Source organism: Ochotona princeps, chromosome 4 (genome assembly GCF_030435755.1).
Source record: "Ochotona princeps isolate mOchPri1 chromosome 4, mOchPri1.hap1, whole genome shotgun sequence".
Lineage (NCBI taxonomy): Eukaryota > Metazoa > Chordata > Mammalia > Lagomorpha > Ochotonidae > Ochotona > Ochotona princeps.
Window position 1 is genome coordinate 94,730,054 of NC_080835.1, and position 22,534 is coordinate 94,752,587.

A 22,534-nucleotide genomic window follows, 5' to 3' on the forward strand; every position below is an offset into this window, starting at 1 on the left:
CTCAACCTGTGTTGCGCAAACTCACGCACTCCAGAAACCCAGGACCCACAGCCCCTGGCTGGAGTTCAGAACACACACGGGAGGAGCTTTCAGCTGAGGCTTGGGTGTTTAGGCAGGAACCAGACCATCCGAGGGCCAAGTGGGCCAAATTCAGAGGTTTTGTCTTTGTCCTTCACAATGGGGAGTCATTGAACGCTTTGAGCCAGAGAACAAGGGCATCAGTCTGATTGTCCAGAAAATTAGTCTGGCTGGGGTGGGAGATGGTGGGGGAGGGTATGGAGGATGGTCAAGGAAGAAAGGAGGCCAGTTGGCAGGTGACTACAAATCAGATGCCTCGTGGCTATGGCTTGAATCAGGGTGGTAGCAATGAAGGTGAAGAAGGTTAAAGCCATGCCAAAGGCAGAAAGCGATGGCATTTCCCCAGGACTTGTCTTTAGCACGGCTAGGCACAGGGAATCTCTGAACCAGCCACTCTGGAGATTCCAACAGAATGGCTGCCTTCCAGGTATTTCTACTGAAAGGGTACACTCAGGATAGCATGTACAAGACAAGCCAGCTCCCCCGTGCTGAGTGCAGACAGCCTGTGACTGGGAACTGAATGGGAGGAGACAGATCTCTAGGCCCCTCAAAACCAGTGATTGGGTTGAACTTATATATTTTCCTGATGATTGAGGAGCACCAATCAATGTTTTGTTTTTTCAGGAGATGTGAAGCCCTCATTCTAATCAAAAATAAATTTTAGTGCATTAATTTGTTGATATATTTATTCACTTTTCACATGACTTTTAATATACATAATGGACATGTAGGATGTTTAAATGAGCATCAGTGGTGAAAGCAGGCACTAGGGATAGGGTTAAAAAGGTATCTGGAACCTACAGATTTGTGTTTAAAGTTCAACATGTTAGTTGCAGTTTGTTCTTTCTTTTATTATGATAGCAAAATATCTATAATATACATACCTAATATCCATACCATAAAATTTATTATTTTAACCTTTTAAAAGTTCCCAATTCTCTGGCCCTCAGCACATCCACATTATTGCGCAACAATCACCATCACTTTGCTCAACTGAAACTGTGTCCATAGAGACTAATTGCTCTGACCGCTGCCACTCTACTCTGGTGCTGTGGATCAGACTTGGAACCTCACCAGAGGAGTCACACAGTATTTCTCCTTCTGTGTCTGACTTATTTCATTGAACACAGTGTCGTCACATGTCCTTCCTGTGGTAGCATGTGTCAGACTTCTTTTTAAAGGCTGTGTAATATTCCACTGCTTGTATATAACACCTTTCATTTATCCGTTCATTTGTCAAAAGATACTTGGGTTGCATCTGTGCCAACATGGATGCTCAAATATCTCTTTGAGTTTCTGTTTTAATTTATGGGGATATATAGCCAGAGGAGAAATTGCTGGCCCCTCTGGTAAGGCAATGCTTGAGTTTTTGAGGACTCACCATGAAATTTTCTACAGTGACTGAGCATCTTACATTCCTACCAGCAGTGTGCAAGTGCACAAGTTATGTTTATAGCTGTGTCTGTTGCGGTTTTTGCTAATAAGTTTCCTGTCAGGCATAATATGGTCCTGATTCACATTTTTTCTAATAACTAACGATGTTGAAAATCTTTTCATATGCTTGTTGGTCAATTATATATCTTCTTTGAAGAAACATCTATTCAAGCCCCTTTCCCTCCATTCAGATCACATTGCTCTGCTGTTGAGTAGTTGGGTTTCTTTTTAATCCAACTTCAACAACTCTTGTATTCCATTCAGGCTGCTATAATAAACATCGTGGCTCATAAGCAACAGAAATCTATTTCTCACATTACTGAAGGCTAGGAATTCTAAGCTCATTCAGTTTCTGGTTCATAGATGGCATTTTCTTATTGAATCTCACATTGTACAAGGTGCAAAGAAGCTCTGGGGGGGCCATTTATGTAAGGGTGCTAATCCTATTCAAGGATAGGGTAGGGTTGCAGAGTGCTCTCCAAGGGTTAATACTTGGAAGCTTGGTCTCCGGGGGAGGTGAGGCCTTTAGTAGCGGGCTTAGTGGGAAGTCACTGGGTCTAACTGAAGGCACTGTTCTTAGAAGAGATTAAGGCAGCCCTCACAGGGTACTGAGAATGTTCTTGTGAGAGGCCTACATAAAGAGAGCAAGCGTGGCTCCTCCACACACTCTGGCTTACTGTCTTGTCATGTGATCTTTCTCACTCGCAGGCCTGAGGCTATCTTCCTCACAAGAGGCATGCGCAATGCCACAGTCATGCCCTGATCCTCTAGAGAGGTGAGTAAAACAAAACTCTTTTCTTTACACATTGGCCAGTGTCAGGGGTTTTGCTATAGTAACAGAAAATGGACCAATCTGTCTCCCAAAGTCCCTGCCTCCTGAGACCATCACATTGATGACTACAAGTTTAATATACAGATTTGGGAAAGGGGACACAAACATTCACACTGTAGCAGAAATCAAAATCAGTCTAGTGTCCGGGGAAGAATAAATGGAAACGGAAGTATGAGTTGTTTCATGTCACTGAAAAGTTGAAGGTATATTTTAGGCTCCAGATTTTTAAAAATGTAACAGGAATATTTTCCTCCCTTCTTTTTTTGTTCTATGTGGTTTGTTGCCTTCAGGGCTTACCCTGTCAAGAGAAGATGTGTAGGAATCATTCATTCATTCATTCATTCACGCAGGAATCTCAGAGCCATTCCCCTTTCCCAGACATGGTTCCAACACCCAGGAGAAGTGGCAGTGAGTTCAACAGAAGGATTTCTTCCCTCAAAGGGTTTATATTCTACTGGGGCAAACACAGGGATAAAGCTGTGTATGTTCTGAATGCAAGTTCAATGGGGAATAAAGACACAGGAAATGGGGCAGGGAGTGTGGAGATGGGTCATCTGGGAAAGCACTTCCCTCCTCTCCTACAGAACAGTAGGGGACTACATGCAGGAGCAAGGAGGAGTGACTTGGGCTCCCTGTCCTGTCTGGGATATTGATGCAAACAGAGTAATAGATACGATGAGGTAAGTGTTGGTGGCCTCCAGGCACATGGTGGGTCAGTGTGTGTTGGAAGGGAAAGAGGCTGGAAAGTCTTTCTAGGAGAAAACAGGGTTTTGGCCCCTTTTAAAGCTTGTCAGGAGTGTTCTGGAAGCCAAGGATGCAATGGTCTTTTTGTAGAGCTGGAGCGGTCCTGGACTTTGCCCATGAAAACCTGTAGGGGACACTAGGCTTACCCAAGAACTCCAGGCTTAGCCTAGGCCAACTCAACCCGAGAAGTGAGTGCCTCAACACAACTCCCAGGAGAGGTACTGGGAAACTCTAATTGGCCCAGCTTGGGTCAGTTGCCCATGCCTACATCCGTTTCTAAGGTTGGTACAATTAGAACACCCATTTGACAGAATGAGTCTCATTTCTATGAGATCAGCCTTACCTAAGTTACACAGACTGAGGTAAAAGGGGCTGATTCCCTAAAGGAAAGTTCTGGTATCCAGGAGAAAGGAAAACGAAATGGCAAATGCCTTCCACACCCAGCTCAATTAGTGGCTGGCTAACTTTTGGCAAATTCCACCCTGTACGAATTCAGTTGTCACACATGGTTGAAAAACCTAAACTGAAGTGAGAAAATGCAGTGATATCTACACTAAATTATTGAACAATAAATGTGACCATGCACAGGGACCTGATTTGGCAGGCATAAAATGCTAAGCAAGCATTTCTTCTTTTTTTAAAAAAAAAAATATATCCATTTTTATTTTAAAGGCAAGTTTAGAGAGAGAAGAGACGAAGATATCCCACCCATTGATTCACTTACCAGTGGCCGAAGTTGAGCCAATCCAAAGCCAGGAGCCAGAGCTTCTTCAGGTCTCCCATGTGGTCCCAAGGCTTTGGGCCATCCTCTGTTACTTTTCCCAGGCCACAAGCAGTGAGCTGGATGGGAAGTGGAACAACCAGAATATGAACCAATGCCCATATGGGATGCTGGTGCTTGGGGATGAAGGATTAGCTTAATGAGCCACATTTTCTAAAACTTTGTAACTGCCCCTTATACGTTCCAATTTGCATAGAGATAAGACTGACAGGCAAGCAGTTGCCATCCAGAACAAGTTTGTGTAGCTTTCCAGTGCCTTCACACAAGGCAGGAGTAGCAGATGCACTAGCCTATGTTGGCTAGGCTCATGCAAAGGCAGAAATGGGATTGAGCTTTCCTCACACTAAGCAGCCTGGAGCCCACAGTGTTATTCAGGAGACCAGCAGCTGCATGGCACCAGGAGTTCAGGATGCGGCTCAAACGGGAGCCCAGTGTGGTCAGACAGTTTTCTTTGAGAGAAGTTGGTGTGATTGAAAAAAAAATGATGGCAGCTTCTTCAACTGTTTCTTGAAAACACTTTGGGAACCAAGCAAAACACGTATGCTGGCCGCGTTCACCCTGTGAGCTCCAGCTTGTCCACTCTCTGTCAATTAGTGCACTCTGATGGAAGTTTATTCTTCTGAGAGCAACACCATAGGCTTTCTACTTTATTCACCTCCATCATCCTTTCTGCACCCTGGAATTCAAGCTTATCACACACGCAGTAGGCTGGGCCAGGCACCACCTGTTGTATCATTGCAAGGAGAGGGTCCAACTCCAGCTATGAGTGCTTGGTCTCAATGCTCCACTCACCTGTTGACTGTTTCTCCACATCTGTAAATGAGCAGTAGGGAATTAAATCATCACTTAATTTCCTACCAGCTCTGTCACTTCATGACCTGGAGTTTTCAGAATGCAAGAGACAAAAACCCAAGGAAAATCCTTGTTCAAGGAATGCAAAGTCCATTTCTGGCTGGATGACCAGAAAAGGCTCCCTTCCTTGGATGGTCTCGAAGACAGCGTGGCACTTGGGCAGGCGCAGACTGTCAGAGGGTGGGAGAAACAGAGCAGGCAGATTACGTAATTATCATATTTGGAACACTTACCATATTCCTGGCATCGTACTAATCTTTTTATATACATTATTTGCTTTAATCTTCCCAACCCTGAGATATAAATTGTGGTTTTCACACAACAGTGAAGAAACAGTTTGCAATGTAGAAACATTTATAGAAAAATGAAGTTTCTGGCTAAAGTTTGCCAAGTTTCTATGCTGGCAGCACAGGCTGCAAGCCTAGGCATGCCTGATTCCAAATCCTGTGCCCTGACCATCGAGTACAAAAAGGAAAAGGAGTAAGAGAAGTGTAAGTGGAGTAGGTGCAAGCACCTGTTTCCTCTGTGGATTAGTAGGTTTTGGATCCATTGGTTTCAGTGTCTTGACTTACAGAGGAAAAAAACATACTTGGTTTCTCCCACTATACACCCATAGTTCGGACGATGTCTGTGAGTCCCTGGTGTGGGGATGACTCCTTCCCGGAAAGTAAGCACTCAGCTCTGTAGCAGACACCAGCCGGGTGTCCTGGAATCCAATTTACTTCTGACACAGCCTTCCTGGGGACAGGATCAGAGCCCACAAATTAATACCTCCAAGATTGCCCTGCCTCTCCTCATCTAGAGGCCCGTCACAAGCCCTTAGTTGTTTCACTCCTGCTTCTGATCAGCTGACTGGAACCCAAGACTCATTCCTCAGCTGTGATTCATTTGCTCCAGTAATTCATGGAACTCAGGGAAACACATTTACTGCTTACTCAAACGAATCTAATTAGGATACTGATGGAGAGACACACAGGTAGAGGTGTAGGAGAAGGGGCGGGGCTCCATGCCTTGTTGGTGTGCTCCATTTTCCAGGAATCTCCATAGGTTTAACTGTCCAGAAGCTACCTAAGGCCTGTCCAAAAGCTGAGTTTTATGGATGTTCCATCACGTAGGCACGACTGATAAAATCACTGATGTTTAGTGACTGACTTAACCTTTCATGTCTCTACTCTCCCTGGAGATTGTGGGATGGGTCAGAAATCCCCGAGCCTCTAACCCTGCCTTCCCCACATCCCACAGCTCCCTACCACTGGCCAGCCCTCACTCAATTCATTAGCACATGAAAGATGCCATTTCTTCAAGATGCCAAGGATTTTAGGAGCTCCATGGCAGCAAACAGTGATAAATACCAAATACGGATTTTCACACTATCACCTGTATGTTTTCTATGCCTTGGCTATTGTGTTAGGTGCTATAAGGAATACAAAATAAATGCAAAACGGGATTTGACTTCAGGGAATAAACCAGATGGATATAAAAATCATCATAGATTTTTATAGATTGCTTGCAATGATGACATCCTACATGCCCTTTCAAGTATGACTGTGACATTCCATCAGCAGGTGGAGCCTCTTTCCTTTCGCTGCCTGTTAGACTGGCACTGGGACTTGCTCAGACCAACACACTGTGGTAGTGCTGATGTGTGACTTCTAGGACTAAGATTTGAGGAGTCTTGACGCTTCTGGTTTTCCTCTCCTAGGAGCCAGCCACCAAAGCAACAAGTGCAGTAACCCCACTTGAGAGTGAGCCAGCTCTTACCATCACAGCTTCCCCTGCTAGGGTGCCACATGCTCATGCAACTAGTTCCTGTTCTCTGGTATTGGTAAAGCTGCCCCAGCCAACACCACAAGGAATAGAAACAAGCTCTCCCTCTTGCTGCTCAAACTGCTGAATCATAAGTTCAAAAAATGGTTGTAAGCTTTTGATTTGTGATGCTTCTTATACTATGCCTTGTATGTAAGCATATTTGGGTCAAAATCCGGGAACTAGGAAGGTCAGAGGAAAGCAGGATTGTAATGTGGGTCAAAGGTGAGCGGGCATAGGCAGGAATCAGCAACCAAGTCAAGTTCCAAAGGGTGTTCTGAAGACAGTCTCATCCCAGGAATTGTGTCTGAGCAGGCTCTGCTGGAAGTAAGCCCTGTTGTCACAGAGGAGAACCCCTGTACTATGTTGTCTCATTTTTCTTCAACTGGTTTTTGACCTTGGCCTGGACTGATCTGGCATTCTGGCTCTGAGATTTGCTCTTGGTTGTGGGTTCTGTGGTCATTGGGGGAATCTATGGATCAGCAGTTAAGTGGCATTGAACCCACAGGAACTCTGAACCTGAATTTGTTCATCTAATAAAAGACGATATTCCCTACTTCATAGGGTTGTTGGAAAGATTAGTCAAGGTAGTGGATCTGCCTGAGTTTAAGCTCTAGCACTCCCGTCTTGTTGGCCGCCAACAAAAGTTAGAGCCTGTCTGTTAGATCTGCCAGCTGAGAATGAAATTGGCTTATCCTTTGGACTTTCTTTGTATCCCTAGATCTGCCTTTTAACAATCAACCATGACCATACAGTAACTGAGGTTGGCTTTTACTTTTCAAATCTACCTTTGCCTCTAAGATGTACTTAAATTCTACTTGCTACTCTTCAACCAGTGAATTCTCAAAGTTTTTTACTCATTAAAACAGAATGTTTCTAAAGAAAAGTGAAGTCTGAGTTAGTTTTTGAAAGATAAGATTTTTGTCTGGGGGAATCTTAATATGGAGAAAGTTCAGCAGTAGGGAAAAAATAGATACACTTTACGAATGGGCAAAGGAAGAGTGAGTCATGGTTTGATATGACTGATTGCTAGATCAAGACTTTGAGACTTTATTCAATAGACAACCACTGAATATTTCAAATAGGGGAATAATAACGTCATCATCTTTTGTGATTTATTGGTGGCAGTGTGAATGCTCCAGAGCAAATGAGACAGTGGAGGCAGATCAAACAGGAAGCTCTTGCAAAAACATAGGTGACAGCTGATAAGAACTTGTTAAACGGAGGGGCAGAACCGGAAAAGACATGTCAGATTGGAGAAGCATTTACAGAGGAAAGTGGACAGGACTAGGTAGCTACTTGGATATAGAAAATGAGAATGAAGGAAAAATAAAAGAACATTTGGGACTAAGAAGGTCTGAATGTGTCTTGGACTACACCGAATAGGGGGATTAAGACTTGGGGGTTGGGGGAAGATGACTTCAGTGAGGACATTTGGTGTCGGTGATATTCATCAAATCCTTTCCCCCGCCTTCCTCTCTTTTTCTTGCCTCCACTTGTTTCCTGAGTTTAGAGGAAAGGTGAATTTGCAGGTGACTAATCCAGCAGGACACGCTTCCATGTATCCTGAAGACTAACTACCCACTGCACCTGGGAGGCTGAACAAGCCTTTCTGCCAAACAAGCTCTCTCATCAAAGAGAGGATCCAAAAGTGTCTCAAAGCTTCATCCGGGGCTGCTGTCTACAGGGAACATGGAAGTGTTCCTGGTGATTTCCCACGATGAGTCAGTGCCCCCGACACCATCTCACTCCTCCTAGAGCCCTGAGAGTGTCTCTGCTGACAGCCTGCCTCTTCCTGCACTTTGTCTTTTTCCTTCCATGAATCTGGACCAATGTCGAGGATGCAGAGTACTGTCTGCTCTTCAGAAAGGAGATCCTGTACTTCTCAGTTGTTGAGTCTCTGCTCTACTTAATCAGTTCCCCAATCATCAATCAATCGACACATTTTCATAACTACTTTCCATTTCTGTCATTCAACAAATATTTCTTGAATGTTTTCTCTGTGCCAGGTGCTGTTCCAGAGTCTAGCAACACTGCAGCAAATAAGCTAAAGTGCATGTCACATCATGGCACATGTTTTCCCAGGAATGAAATAACTACACATATATTGGTCAGCGTGCTACTACAGTGACATATATTGCTGCAACTTTCAAAAGAGAGAAGTGTATTTGGCTCATGGCTTTGTAGGTTTATGTCCAAAATCCTGTGGCCTCACTGGTTTGGCCTCAGGTTGGGTAGCAGGTAGCAATGGTGGAGCAGGTGCAGAAGGATCCTATAGGGAGCCAGGGAGCAGACAGCGTGGGTGAGCCCAAACTCGGTCTTCAATACAAATCCGGGGATCACACAAGAACTACCTATTGTTAGGTATTACCTATTAGAATTAGCTATTATTCTTGCCAATGAAATGTGTTTGGTTCTTTTATTTTATTTTTGCATGGGAACCAGATTAAAGGCACAACCCCAGTTACCTAAAGAGCTCCTGCTAGGTCCCATCTCCTAAAGGTTCTACCACCTCCCATAGCACAGTTCAGGGGTGCCAAGCTTTCAACACATGGAGTTGTTTCAAGGCACCAAAACCAATAATGAAACACTACCAGTGCAAGTACATTATAGGGAATGCTGTGAGGCAAAGGACTAGGGTGCTTTTGTGTCATGGAATATAAAATGCTCTGTCAGCTTTTGAGGTCTACAACATTCAGGGAAACAGGAGATCAGTTCAAGCTGAAATATCATAAGAGGGCACCAGAGGCAAGGAGGTATTTGAGTTTTATCTTATGAAAGAAAGGGGGCAGTACTGTGACACAGCAGTTAAGTCACCATCTGCAATGTGGGCATCCCATATGCTACTGGTTCAAGCCCCTCCTACTCCACTTCCAAAGCTCCCTGCTAATCTGCCTGGGACAGCAGCAAAAGATGGCCCAAGTCCCTGAGTCCTTGCCACCTACATGGGAAACCACAAGAAGCTTTTGGTTCCTGGCTTCAGCTTGGTCCAGCCTTTGTCATTGCTACCATTTGAGGGAATGAACAGGAGGATGGAAGATCTCTCTCTGTAACTCTGCCTTTCAAACAGATAAATTAACCTTTAAAAACAAATAAAAGAGCGGGCCCGGCGGCGTGGCCTAGCGGCTGAAGTCCTCACCTTGAGGCTCTAGGCTCCTGACTTTGGGTCAGCATAGCTCTGGCCACTGAGAGCCGCTTGGGGAGTAAACCAGAGATGATCTTCCTCTCTGTCCTCCTCTCTGTATATCTGACTTTCTAATAAAATTTTTTAAAATAAATCTTAAGGGGCCCGGCGTTGTGGCCTAGCGGCTAAAGTCCTCACTTTGAACACCCTGGGATCCCATATGGGCGCCGGTTCTAATCCCGGCAGCTCCACTTCCCATCCAGCTCCCTGCTTGTGGCCTGGGAAAGCAGTGGAGGACAGCCCAAAGCTTTGGGACCCTGCACCCGTGTGGGAGACCTGGAAGAGGTTCCTGGTTCCCGGCTTCGGATCGGCGCACACCGGCCGTTGCGGCTCACTTGGGGAGTGAATCATCGGATGGAAGATCTTCCTCTCTGTCTCTCCTCTCCTCTCTGTGTATCTGACTTTGTAATACAACAAATAAATCTTTAAAAAACAAACAAACAAACAAAAAACAAATAAAAGAGAGGGAATTTAGATGGAAGAGCATTTCAGACAGAGAAACATCCTAAGGGAGTGTGCAGATCTGGCAGTGGTGACAAAAAGGGCTTGAGGTATGTTGGTACAACCAGATGTACTCCAGCAATGAACCTATGTTACATGGGAACAAAAAATGAAGCCAGGTGAATCTGGCAAGACAACACTTTTTTTTAAAGCCCTAAAAACCAAACAGGCTCTGCTTTTCCCCTCCCATGTGCTAGCAAAATACAGGGTATCCCAGAATCACACCACATGCTGGATGCTTTGAATGTAAAGATAATAATAGCTTTGTAATAAAATTAGAGCTATTATTCTTGCCAGTAAAATGTGGTTCTTTTAGTTTAGTTTTATTTTTGGATGGGAACCAAATTTTTATAGGCAAGGGAAGATAAGTACGACAGAGAGGAAATTTTAATGTGGTTCTAAGTGATTTTACCACATTTTTTATTAGCTCTCTAGGGGAAAGATAAAAACTTAATTGGACCACTTAAGAAGGGGCTCATAGAAAGCGATTTTCTTAACTAATGATTAGGAAGTGCAGCTCCACTGCGGAGTTTCCTCTTTGACTTAAGTAGTGTGATAAGCACTATTATTATGGGAAAATTCTGGCTATTATTGAGACCTTACTGTAATATGCCCTTAATTGGGAAAATGCTTCTTTTTATCAGAGATATCACATTTGGGTGACTAATTTATCAAATATGTATTGTCCCTACACTGTCATTCACACACCAGCCATGACACAGATGTGGTAAAGACATCCAGAAGTTTCTTTAGTGAGTGACGCGTATCAAAATTCCCTACTTTGTCCCCAGCCACTAATTCCTGGACCTTCTCTAGCTGGACTGGATGGTCATTCTAACAGGTCATCAAAGATAAGTTAACAGTGAAATCCAGGGACTTTCCCCCTCGGTCCCCAATTGTTTGCTCTCTCTGTAGCATCTTATACAGCCATTTTTATAAAAAAATTTGCACTTTACTGGCTCAAAGTAAGACACACACACACACACACACACACGAGCGAGTGAGAGAGAGAGATTGAGAGAGAGAGAGAGAAACTGACTTTCCATTTGCTAGTTTACTCAGAAAATATCCATCAGGCTGAAACTGGAAGCTGACAACTCGATGTAGGTGGTATATGCAGGTGACAAGAATCTGACGACTTGGAGCACTTGGAACATTTGTGCTGCCTCCCAGGCAGGGTCTGCATTAGCGGGAGTCTGGAGTCAAGAGCTGGAGCTGAGAACTCTACCCAGGTACTTTGACATCCATCCTTACCACTACCTTCCTGAATTTCAGTGTTTATTTGGCTTTTGGGTTGCTTTATTCTTCTCGTAGGCCTGCTGCTTCTCTGGGTAGCCTTTCCTCTTCTCCTGTGCCCTGTGCTTTGTCTGACCACCTCTGGTCCCATTTGCTGTGCACCTCTTCCCCCAACACATCAGTGTAGATGGTTTCCTGAGGCGTCCCAGCCAAGCACATATACCTCATGCATAGCTGGAGCCAGAACACTTCATAAATGCTTATGTCCATAAAGGCAGCACCAATTTCTTTTTATTTCAGACCTCTAATTATCTCTATTCATTGAAACTTGGATATTTTCATTCAAATTTTTGAAGTCGAATTAATCAAATAAGCTCAGCTGTCAGAAAGCTGCAGTCCTTGTAATTACCTTTTAGTGAAGAGGAACTTCCGATTTGCTCTTTGTTTCTGCCCTTCTTTGGAGTTTCAGATTCACGTCAGAATCACTGGAGAATCAAGATGGCGGCATAGGGTAAGGACACGTTTAAACAGACGGAGAAACATTTAATCAGGATGAAGCAGAGAGGACATATTTCAGGTTGTAGGGAAGGACAGAACAACAGCAGAGGGGAACCTGGAGACTGACAGACACAGGAAAGCAGCGGACACAATGGTGTGGTGTTGCAGAGACTGATACTCCAGCAGCATTCGGCTAACAGTGATCTGAACTCCACCAGCAGCTGGAGGGACTTTCACAAGAGCTTGGGAGGTGAGCCCAGACAAACATCTGTCCGTCCTGCTGGTCCGTTTGATTTACCAGCAGCAGAGACAGAGCAGCAGATCTCAGAAGGGCAGTGCGAGAACAGAGTGGATTTCACAGCCCAGTCCACCCCCTAGAGCCGAATTGGGCACCATTTTGCATAAGGAGGCAAAGGCAAGGAAAGGACTGAGCATATGCTGAGCTGGGAGTGAGCTCATTTCTGACTCAGTGAACTGCAACGACGTGGCATTCTACGGGTTCCACCTGGGGCAGGTCCAGGGAGCCCTCGGATCTGACGACCAGCAGATCAAGAACTCTAGTAGTGGTACTTCAGGCGCCATTTTGTACACTGTGGCAATAGCTTTAGGACTGCAGGGGACAACAGTGAACTGCGCATGTGCTGAGCTTGCAAGAACTCACTGAGTTCTGTGGATTGCACTGGTCCCGCGGGAAAATAATACCGACTGTGGCATCGTACCAGCCAAAATAGGACCATGTGGCACCCAGACTTAATGTCCAACAGGTTCTGGCAAGATCAGCACCACCAACAACCTAACTATATAGGACACCTGGTGTCTCTCTAATTCTGGGACCTACTCCAACCGGAAGTGGGAAAAAGGTTGCAGAGACAACAGTGCAGCCTCAACAGGGTATCACAGGAGGAGGAGAGTGGTGAGCCAAGAGCTGGGGCTGTGGAGACCACGGTGGAAACCTGACATAAGAACCCAGACCTGGAACTTGCTGGAGGTTGTGGCACAAGTGGCTGCAAGCAAAAAGGTGTGTACCAACCGCAATAAGTAAAATCGAACTGTAGGCCTGTGGGTGACACAGTTTAGAAACCTGCCCCAAGGAGAAGACTCTGCTAACCAGAAGTACAATGATCAAGAGCAAAAGAAGAGACAAAGGCACAATGAATATTACTGAAAACTCCCCTGCAAAGGAACAAAACCCTATGCCAACCTCAGAGTTAACTGAGGAAGACATTGAGAATATGGGGAACACAGAACTCATAAGACTTATTTTAAAGATTCTGATCAAAAATGAGAAATTCATGCAAGAGTTCAAAGAATTTAAGGGAGCAATAAAGCAAATCAAGGCTGGTATATCAGAAATTAAGAACACAGTAGAGCAAATTAAGAGTACAGTGGAGAGTCTCCAAAATAGAATGAAGCAAGCAGAAGAAAGAATCTCAGAATTGGAAGGTATTTTCTGTCATCAGGGGGAAGCAAACAAAAAGCTGGAAGCAGAGCTGGATCAGGCCAAAAAAAGTATTCAAGAATTGAAAGACATTATTAAGAGGCCAAATATAAGAGTTAAGAGTTATGGGAGTCCCAGAAGGTGCAGAAAGAGAAGCTGGGATTATAAATGTATTTCATGAAATAATAAGGGGAAATTTCCCTAATCAAGAGAAAGAATTGGGAAACAAGATCCAGGAGGGGCACAGAACTCCCAACAGCCTTGACCAAAACCGATCTTCACCACGACACATGATTATCAAGCTCTCTTCAATCGAACATAAGGAAAAGATCCTTAAATGTGCACGTGAAAAAAATCAATTGACATATAAAGGAATGCCAATTAAGCTCACAGGAGACCTCTCATAGGAAACTCTACAGGCCAGAAGAGAATGGAGTGATAAATTCTAGATTCTAAAAGAAAAAAATTGTCGGCCCAGGATAACATATCCAGCAAAGCTTTCTTTTGTCTTCAAAAATGAAATAAAATTCTTCCACAGTAAAGAAAAGTTAAAAGAATTTGCCTCTTCCAAACCTGCCCTACAAATGATATTTCAAGATGTTCTCTTGACAGAGAAGAGGAATAGCACCTACCAAAACCAAAGGCAAATGGGAAGAACATCCCGGTAAAATGACAACAGAAGACTAAACCAATGAACAACCCATTCCTAAAATGACAGGACCAAAGTACCACCCATACATATTAAACTCTGAATTGTAAATGGCTTAAGCTCAATCAGACGTCATAGATTAGTAGACTGGATTAAAAATCAAAACTCGTCTGGAGGAGACACACTTCACCAATAAAGATCAGCGGAAACTTTATCGCATGGGTTTTGTTGTTTTCTGTTGGTTTCATCTCTTCAAAACACTTTCTTCTGATTAAATCATTCAATGACTCATAGATCATGCAGTGGCATCATTTTCTTTAAGACAGTTCTTGATTTTGATTTCTTCAGCTACATGTTAGTCATTTAGTAGCATGTTATTTAGCATAACTTCATGTTGTTGATAATTTCTTTTTGCTCCCTGATGTTGATTTTGTTTTGTGACTTTTCATTTAAGGGGATGTATAGTAGCTGTGTAATGGAGACTATCATATCTAGTAACATGTCACTTAACTTCATGGCATTGTAAATTTCTATTTTTCTTTCTATTGTTGATTTTGTATTATGACTTTTCATTTAAGGGGATGTACAGTAGCTGTGAAATGGAGACTAACATCCAGATGTGAGGATACAGTGTAGTATGCATTTCTACTTCCAGACAAAGATGGACTTACAATGAAACTGTTCACTGTATCTTGACAATAGGATGCTGGACTCTCTGCCATTGTCCATGCCCGCAATGATGGACATATGACTGTGTATGAAGAACTATATTTTAGTAATGATATAGAGGAACTAGGTGGTGGGGGGCAATAGGGGAGGGGATAAGGGAATATGGAACTGTATCATCAAATGATAATAATAACAATAAAATATTTTAAAAACTTCCTAAAACAAATAAACAAACAAAGAATCACCCGGCCTGTCCTTAGTTGCTTCCCTAGCTCTGTGCATCTTCCTTCCATTTTTCTTCAATCCTTTCAATGTCGTCACTGTCCTACTCTAAGAGATTATGTACAAAGGCTGGGATGATGAATACTAGTCTTCCAAGAGGTATTCTCCCTAGAAGGACAATTAAAGAAGAAAAGTTCCTCCCCAGCACCAATCTATCTGGCTCAACATTTCTACATAGATATTCCTGTAACTGTCTGTGATCCTGATAAGCACAAATCCTCAAAAATTGCATTGGTTCTCCTTGCCAACAGCTTCTAAGTCAAACACCTGACCAGCAGTGTCTAGCTTTTCATTTTCCTCCCACTACACCTCTCTACCTCCACTCTAACCAGGGCCAGCTAATCATAATCCTCTTTAATACTTTCTTCTTTGTGGATATTTTCTCCCCAGCTGAGCTATGAACTCATTCCAGGCTGGTACTAAGACTTTCCATATTTTGATTCATCCAAGAATGACCAGCAGGTTGCTGTGCAAATAGCCTTGCTGGAAACAGTTTTCCTTTTCCTTGGATTTTACTAATTTGCAGATTCTAACTAATTCCAGGAATCTGAGGATTATGTCTTCTGTTGCCAGGTTACTGCTGTGGGAGTGGAAGACCCGCTCAACTAAAACAAAACAAAACAAACAAACAAACAAAAAAAAACCGATCACACCACAGTGTGATGCCCTGCGGAATTTTTTTTTTTAAGATTTATTTATTTTTATTGGAAAGGTAGATATACAGAGAGAAGGAGAGACAGAGGAAGATCTTCCCTAGTGGCTGCAATGGCTGGACCTGAACCAATCTGAACTCAAGAACCAGGAGCTTCTTCTGGGTCTCCTACATGGGTACAGGGTCCCAAGGCTTTGGGCCGTCCTCGACTGCTTTCTCAGGCCACAAGTACTGAGCCGGATGGGAAGCAGGACTGCTGGGATTAGAGCCAGCGCCCATATGGGATCCCAGGCATGCAAAGCAAGCACTTTCACCACTAGGCTATCGCACTGGGCCCACCTGGGGAATTTCTAAGAGGAACATACACCATGGAGATCTTTCTGTTGGACCTCAATGTCAATGGTGCACCAGGCATCTGGCCTGCCACTCCAGCGTCATAACTGACCACCCAGTCACTAACTCCAATAGACACTTTTTAGCTTCTGTCATACTAGGCCATTGGTGGTGCTATCATCACTACTTTATTTCCCTTTTAGGTTAATTTATTTATTTGCAAGAGTTTCAGAGAGAGAGCAGGAGAGACAAAGAGAGATCATCAATCCACTGGTTCATTTACCAGATGGTTGCTATGGCCGAAGCAAAGAGCCAGGAACTTCCTCTAGGTCTTCTACGTGGGCAGCACGGGCCCCAGTGCTGGGCCATCTTTCACTGCATTTCTCAGGCCGTTAGCAAGGAGCTGGCTCCGAAGTGGAGCAAATGGGATACAACGTGGCATCCATATGGGGTGCCAGCATTGCAGGTGGCTTTTCCCACCACAGCAAAATGCCAGCTTCACTATTTTACTCTTAAAACTGCTGTGTTCATTTTCTTCCTCTCACTTACTTCCTGCCTCTCTCATCTCTCACTGCTTCCTTTGCCATTGCTTTTTGCGCAATCCTGACTGCTCCTTCTCTCCATCGCCATTCTCCCGTTTAGTGATCCCAAATCTCTCTCTGATCTGACTGATCTCTGTGCATTCGGCATCTCTAGCCCAACCCCCTCAGCTGAACTCCAATTACCTAAAACACATATTGACTCGGACGTCTTAGAGGAGCCCGAAAACTGGCCCAGCTAGCTTGGAACACTGCACGTGACCTGTCCAGCTCTGTAATACACCTGCTCCTCTTCAGTTCTGCTTAGCCGGCTCATTTAAGCCACTGGGAATGAACAGGCTCTCATTCACATACCCTAAAATAATCTGGAAAAACTATGGATGCATAATTTATATTCTTAGGTTGACAAGTAAAATTTTCTGTTGTAAATTTATATAATTCAAAGAATGTAGTGGACAGAGCTGCAAACATTCTTAAAACCATTGCAGACTTAAAAAAAGAAAGACTGAATTCAGTAAACTATCAATTAATAATTTGATATTCACAGCACTCATTCAAACTATGTGAGCAGGTTATTATTTTATTATTGAAAAAATGAGGCATATGACATGGTGTTTTGGCATGCATATGAATGATTACTACAAACAAAAGATTGTCTTGCATAGTTCTGTATCTTTCCGTTTCTTTTTGATTATTTCTGACTAAACTAAAACCTGTTCTGCCAGCAAAGGTCTAGAATTCAGTACAATATCGTTGCTCACAATTCTCCTTCTACAGTGTTATATCTCTAAAAAGCTCTTCTTACTGATTAAAAAGTTTACATTTTTTCTTCGAACCTGCTATGCCCCTTTAGCTTCCACTGTGTTAATGCTTTGGAGTCTTTTATTGTCAGCACTTGATTCCTCTCTGCAGCAGAATGGATGGGGCTGGCGTGTGGCACTGTGGATCAAGCTGCTGCTTGCAATGCTAAATCCTATGTGAGAGTGCCCCTTGGGGTTCTGGCTGCTCCACTTCCCATTCAGCTTCCTGCTAATGCACCTGGGAAGGCTGCAGATAACAGCCCAAGTACTTGGGCCTCTGAGGTCCATGTGGGAGACCAATATGGAGTTTCCAGCTCCAGAGTTGGCTGTTGTGGCCACTTAGGGAGTGAATCAGCAGGTGGAAGATACCTCCCTTCCTGTTTTCCCATCTCTTTTTGCCCCCTAGTTTTAAAATGAATAAATAACATTTACATACCTATAAATTAAAGCTAAAATGTTTATTTTCATATCACAAATATCTAAGTATTCTAAGTGAGTTATCATAATAAATATATTGACTTTATAATGATTAAATGTAAAAAATACCTTTTCTTAAAGATCTATCACATAATGAGATAGATGGGGTTTCATTTCTTTTCTCATTTTACATATTTATGGTTGAATATAACATTATTCAAACAGAAGAGAGTTTAGTATTAAATCTATTCCTATTTTGTCAAAACAACATATTGAGTTATCCTTTAAAAATTGTAAAAGTGTATATTACCTTGTCATTACAATTATTCATTTTCTGAACACCAATTATAATATTTTAACAATCCCCTCGCCCTTTTCAGCAGGCCAGATCATCTTATTTTGGGACAAAATTCTGCAGAATAGTTGAGAGGGGTGAGTCCTGTGTCTATCTTTGGCAAAGTCAGAAAATGATGATTTAGAAAGAGGTTAACAGAAAGGAGCTAGTGAGAGGCCTTGACCAGGGACGCGTCCTCAAGTCAATTTTTGGAAAGACATGTCTAGAATTTTATTTCCCCAAATTCGTCCTGCCTAAAACAATTCCAGCTGTGATTTATTGTGCACTTGGCCCCAACTGCCCATTTCCTCATTCATAACAAAGCTGTGATTCCATTTAGGAATCTTAGCCACAGAAGGTACAGAGAGATTTCCCCAGCCCAGAAACAGAGCAGGACCCCGAGGCATTCAAGTTGATCAACAGGCGCTAACCTCCCACCGCACCCCTGCCAACCCCGGCAAGACTTACTCATCTGTGTTGTCCGAGTCACCAATCAACTGACAGGAAGTGAACAAGGAGCCGCACAGGACTGCTGGCCACAATTCCGCGTCTAGCTGCGTTAGGACACCTGCAGACTCCTGCAGACACCCGAGGCTGCTGCTGAGCCATCGGTCCCGTAGCCCTGGGCCTGCCTCGACTGCACTTGTTCTTGCGTGGGCTGATAAATAGCGTTATCAACAAAGAGCTGTGCTGACTCACTGTGCAAGGGAGAAAATAAACACGGAGCTTCAGAAGTCCTCTTATTTAAACTTTTGTCGTAGTTTCTCTTCTGATCTTCCTGTTTGTAATCTGTTCTGTTCATTCTACACAGCCCCTAGACTGCTTTCCCTAAAACTTCTGCTTCAAAGTGAGAAGCACCCATTAAACTGCTGCTAGGTTTGCCCCATCCAGATCAGAGTGCCGAGGGTTGACATTAAGCCCTGGATTCCCTGCTTCTGACCCAGTTTCCTGCTCACGCTCCCGGAAGGCAACAGGGGATGGTTTGAGTACTTGTGTGCCTGAGACCTATGTTTTGTCAGATGGGGTACCTGGATTCTGACTTTGGACTGGCCCAGCCCTAACTGTTGCAGGCGTTTGGGGGAGTGAACCAGTGAATGCAAGATCTTTTTCTGCCTTTTTATCTTGCACATAAAAATAAACTGATGAATAAATAAACAAAAATTTAAAACTCCTTCAGTAAGCATCTTAATTGATACAGTAAATTTTGACCTCCCTGACTCTGGTCATCTCTTGTGAACTTTGCTCCTGGCTTATGCTTCTAGTCATCTGATGTTCCCCAAGTCAGAGACAGCAGTGGGAAATGACGTTAAACAAGAGCACATGCTTTGGGAGGGGAGGACCCTAAGTTGGAAGCATGAATTCCCTACAGACTACCTGTGTGATGTTAGGCAAGTTGGCTGACTTCTCAGAACCTTATTTATATTTAGGTAATTCTACTTACCTAAGAGAGTCATTGTGCAGATTATATATACAGGTAAAAAAAAAAGTATTGAGCTTAGAAGTCATTTCGAAATTTGTTGTAGTTGTTATTTTGTTCTTTCTTACATATTCGCAATTTCTAGGATAGTGGTGTTTGTGTAAACACAAATAGGTCACAACTGGCATCAATTTTCATTCCTCATTTAATTTTAATGCCTGGAAAACTTCTATTTTTCACTTTTTAGGATTTCTGTAGTTGAGGACGACGCTGTGGCACACAACATAAAGCTGGCACCACTGGTTCAAATCCTGGCTGCTCCATTTCCAATCCAACTCCCTGCTAATGTGCTTGGACAAACAGGGGAAGATGGTGCCAGTGCTTGGGCCAAGAGGAAGCCCCAGGTTCCTAGCTTCAGCCATTGTGGCTACTTAGGAAGTGAACTGGTGGATGGAAGATCTCATTTTCTCTTTCTGCCTATCCCATCCTACCCCCACCCCATCCCTCTGCCCTTTGCTTTTCAAATGATTTTTTAAAAAAATATTTATATATGGGCCCGGAGCAATAGCCTAGTAGCTAAACCCTCACCGTGCATGTGCCAGGATCTCATTTGGATGCCAGTTCATGTCCCAGCTGTTCCACTTCCCATCCAGCTCCCTGCTTGTGGCCTGGGAAAGCAGTCGAGGACGGCCCAAAGCTTTGGCACCCTGCACCCATGTGGGAGACCTAAAACAAGCTCCTGGCTCCTGGCTCCTGGCTTTGGATCGGCTCAGCTTCAGCTGTTGCGGCCACTTGGGGAGTGAATCATCAGATGGAAGATCTTTCTCTGCATCTCCTTTATCTCTTTCTCTCTGTAGCTCTGCCTTTCCAACAAGATAAGTAAATCTTTAAAAAAAATTCTATGCAGTTATATATTTGAAAGGCAGAGGGACTCAGAGACAAATCTTTCATCTGTTGGGCTATTTTTAAAACACCTGCACACGTGAGGGCTGGCCTGGGCCACGGTGAGATTCAGGAATTCTATCCAGGTCTCTACAGCAGGCAGGGACCCACATCCTTGTCTTTTCATCTGCTGTCTTCCAGGAGCATTAGCATGACCCTGGACCAGAAGCAGAATCAACAAGACTTGATCTCAGGCACTCCAGCACGGGTGCGGGCTTCCCAAGCAGCTGCCTCACCTGATGTGCCAGAATGCCTTCCCCAGACTTCAGCTCTGAATTCAGAACCCTCTGTTCATCTCCACTGGCCAGGGCATTCTGCCAGGTGCCTCCAGAGTACTTTGCATTTATATAAGCCCGCTGTGTTGTGCCAACACACACCACCAGCTACTATCCAGTGGAGTTCCTCAGGATCTATGTTTTACCTCATTCATTTGAAAGATAGAGAGGCAGGGTCGGGGGAGATGTCCCATTTGCCGACTCACTGCCTGGGCCAGCCCAAAATCGGGAGTCAGGAGCTCGGTCCAGGTCACCCATGTAAGTGAAAAGAACTAAAGCACATTAGCTTTCAGCTGCTGCCTCCCAGGATACATTAGCAAGAAGCTGGACTCCAGAGTAGCCAAGGACTCCAGACTGCACCATGATACGGGATGCACTTGAAGTCCTAACCTGAAGCTAAACCCACTGCATGGCAGTGCCTGCCCCTGAGTTATAGGATTTTATCTGTTTTTTTTTTTTTTTTTAAGTGTGTGTGTGTGGGGGGGGGAGACGTTTGCTTAACCGTCTTGGGTCCTGAAAAAGTTTTCATAGTGATATCTAAGCCAACATTCAGCTTTAAAAACCTTTAACTAGAAAAAAAAAAAGTGAAGGAAGAAAAATAAAAATCTTGAACTAGACAGTAGCTATGATGGTAGGAGGAACCAATGTGTTTTAAGTATTCCTGTTGGCAGTAACATTCTGTAATTTTAGGCAGAGGCTGGTAGAAGATAAAAAAAAATATGACCTTATGGAAAGGAGGATATAGCATGGAAGGAAAAAAGCATTTTATCTCCCGCAAAGTGCTCTTCATTGTCATTTGCCCAAATCTGGCTCCAGAAATTTTGCGAGCGATGAAAATGAAGGGCCAGTCTCCGACTCTGAGATAAAACAGAGTGACTCTTTTCTTCCAGGAATTCCTATAGAAAAAGAACGAATTGACTTGACCACGTGGATCAAAGAGGATGCCTGCTTCCATCCCCCGCAGACCTTGTCACTTCCAGGTTCAAAGAGAAGTCAGAGAAAAATAGGTTTTGAAATCTGCTTTTCAGAGTGGCCTCTATTGCAGTTTAATTTAATTTGTTAGCATTTCACCTCTGCCTTTGGTAGATTGATTAGAAGAAAGAGAATCCTGTCTGGGGGAGCGAGGTTACAAAGCTGGTTTAATCCTCCCTCCTGACGGCGCCCGTGAACGCCATAGACTGTCTGTCCTCGGGGAACTTCCCAGATGGCCTCCTCCAGAGACAGTTTCTGCGATTGTGTTTCTGATTTATAAATAAACCCAGAGCTTTCCTAATAGCGGAGCTAGCCTGCCTGCCAGAGCGCTCCTGCACGGTATATATTTGGAGCAGCAGAGATCGGTTTGTTCATCTTTAGCGTTTGCAGCTGGTCTTTCGAATCAGAAAATTGTCCCAACTACGCACTCTTGAGTGACACCTGAGACAGCATAGTCCTCCCAATACTTGTTGACTGAGCTGACCTTGTCCAGGCTCGTTCCTCATGCAGGAATCCTCTGCAAGTTCTTTGAGTGGCAGTTCATCTTCCATGTCACGCTGGCAAGGGCCAGCATGAGAGCAGCTGTTTACTCTTTCGTAGACCGAATTGTTTCCCTTCTGCCCCATTCATCTCAGGTCCGGATATCAAGAACAGTGCTTTGTAATAATCACTCCCATTGGCACACTGCCAGCTCCAATTGACACCTGTTTTCTAAAAAACATATTTTTATTTTGAAATTTGAATTATGTGGTACAATTTTGTATAGACTGGGATTCCTCCCCAAACTCCCACCGCCCAGACAGATTTTCCCCATTTTACTACAGTGACACCTGTTGTTTATAGCCTGTCTGGTCCTTCCACTCTCATTG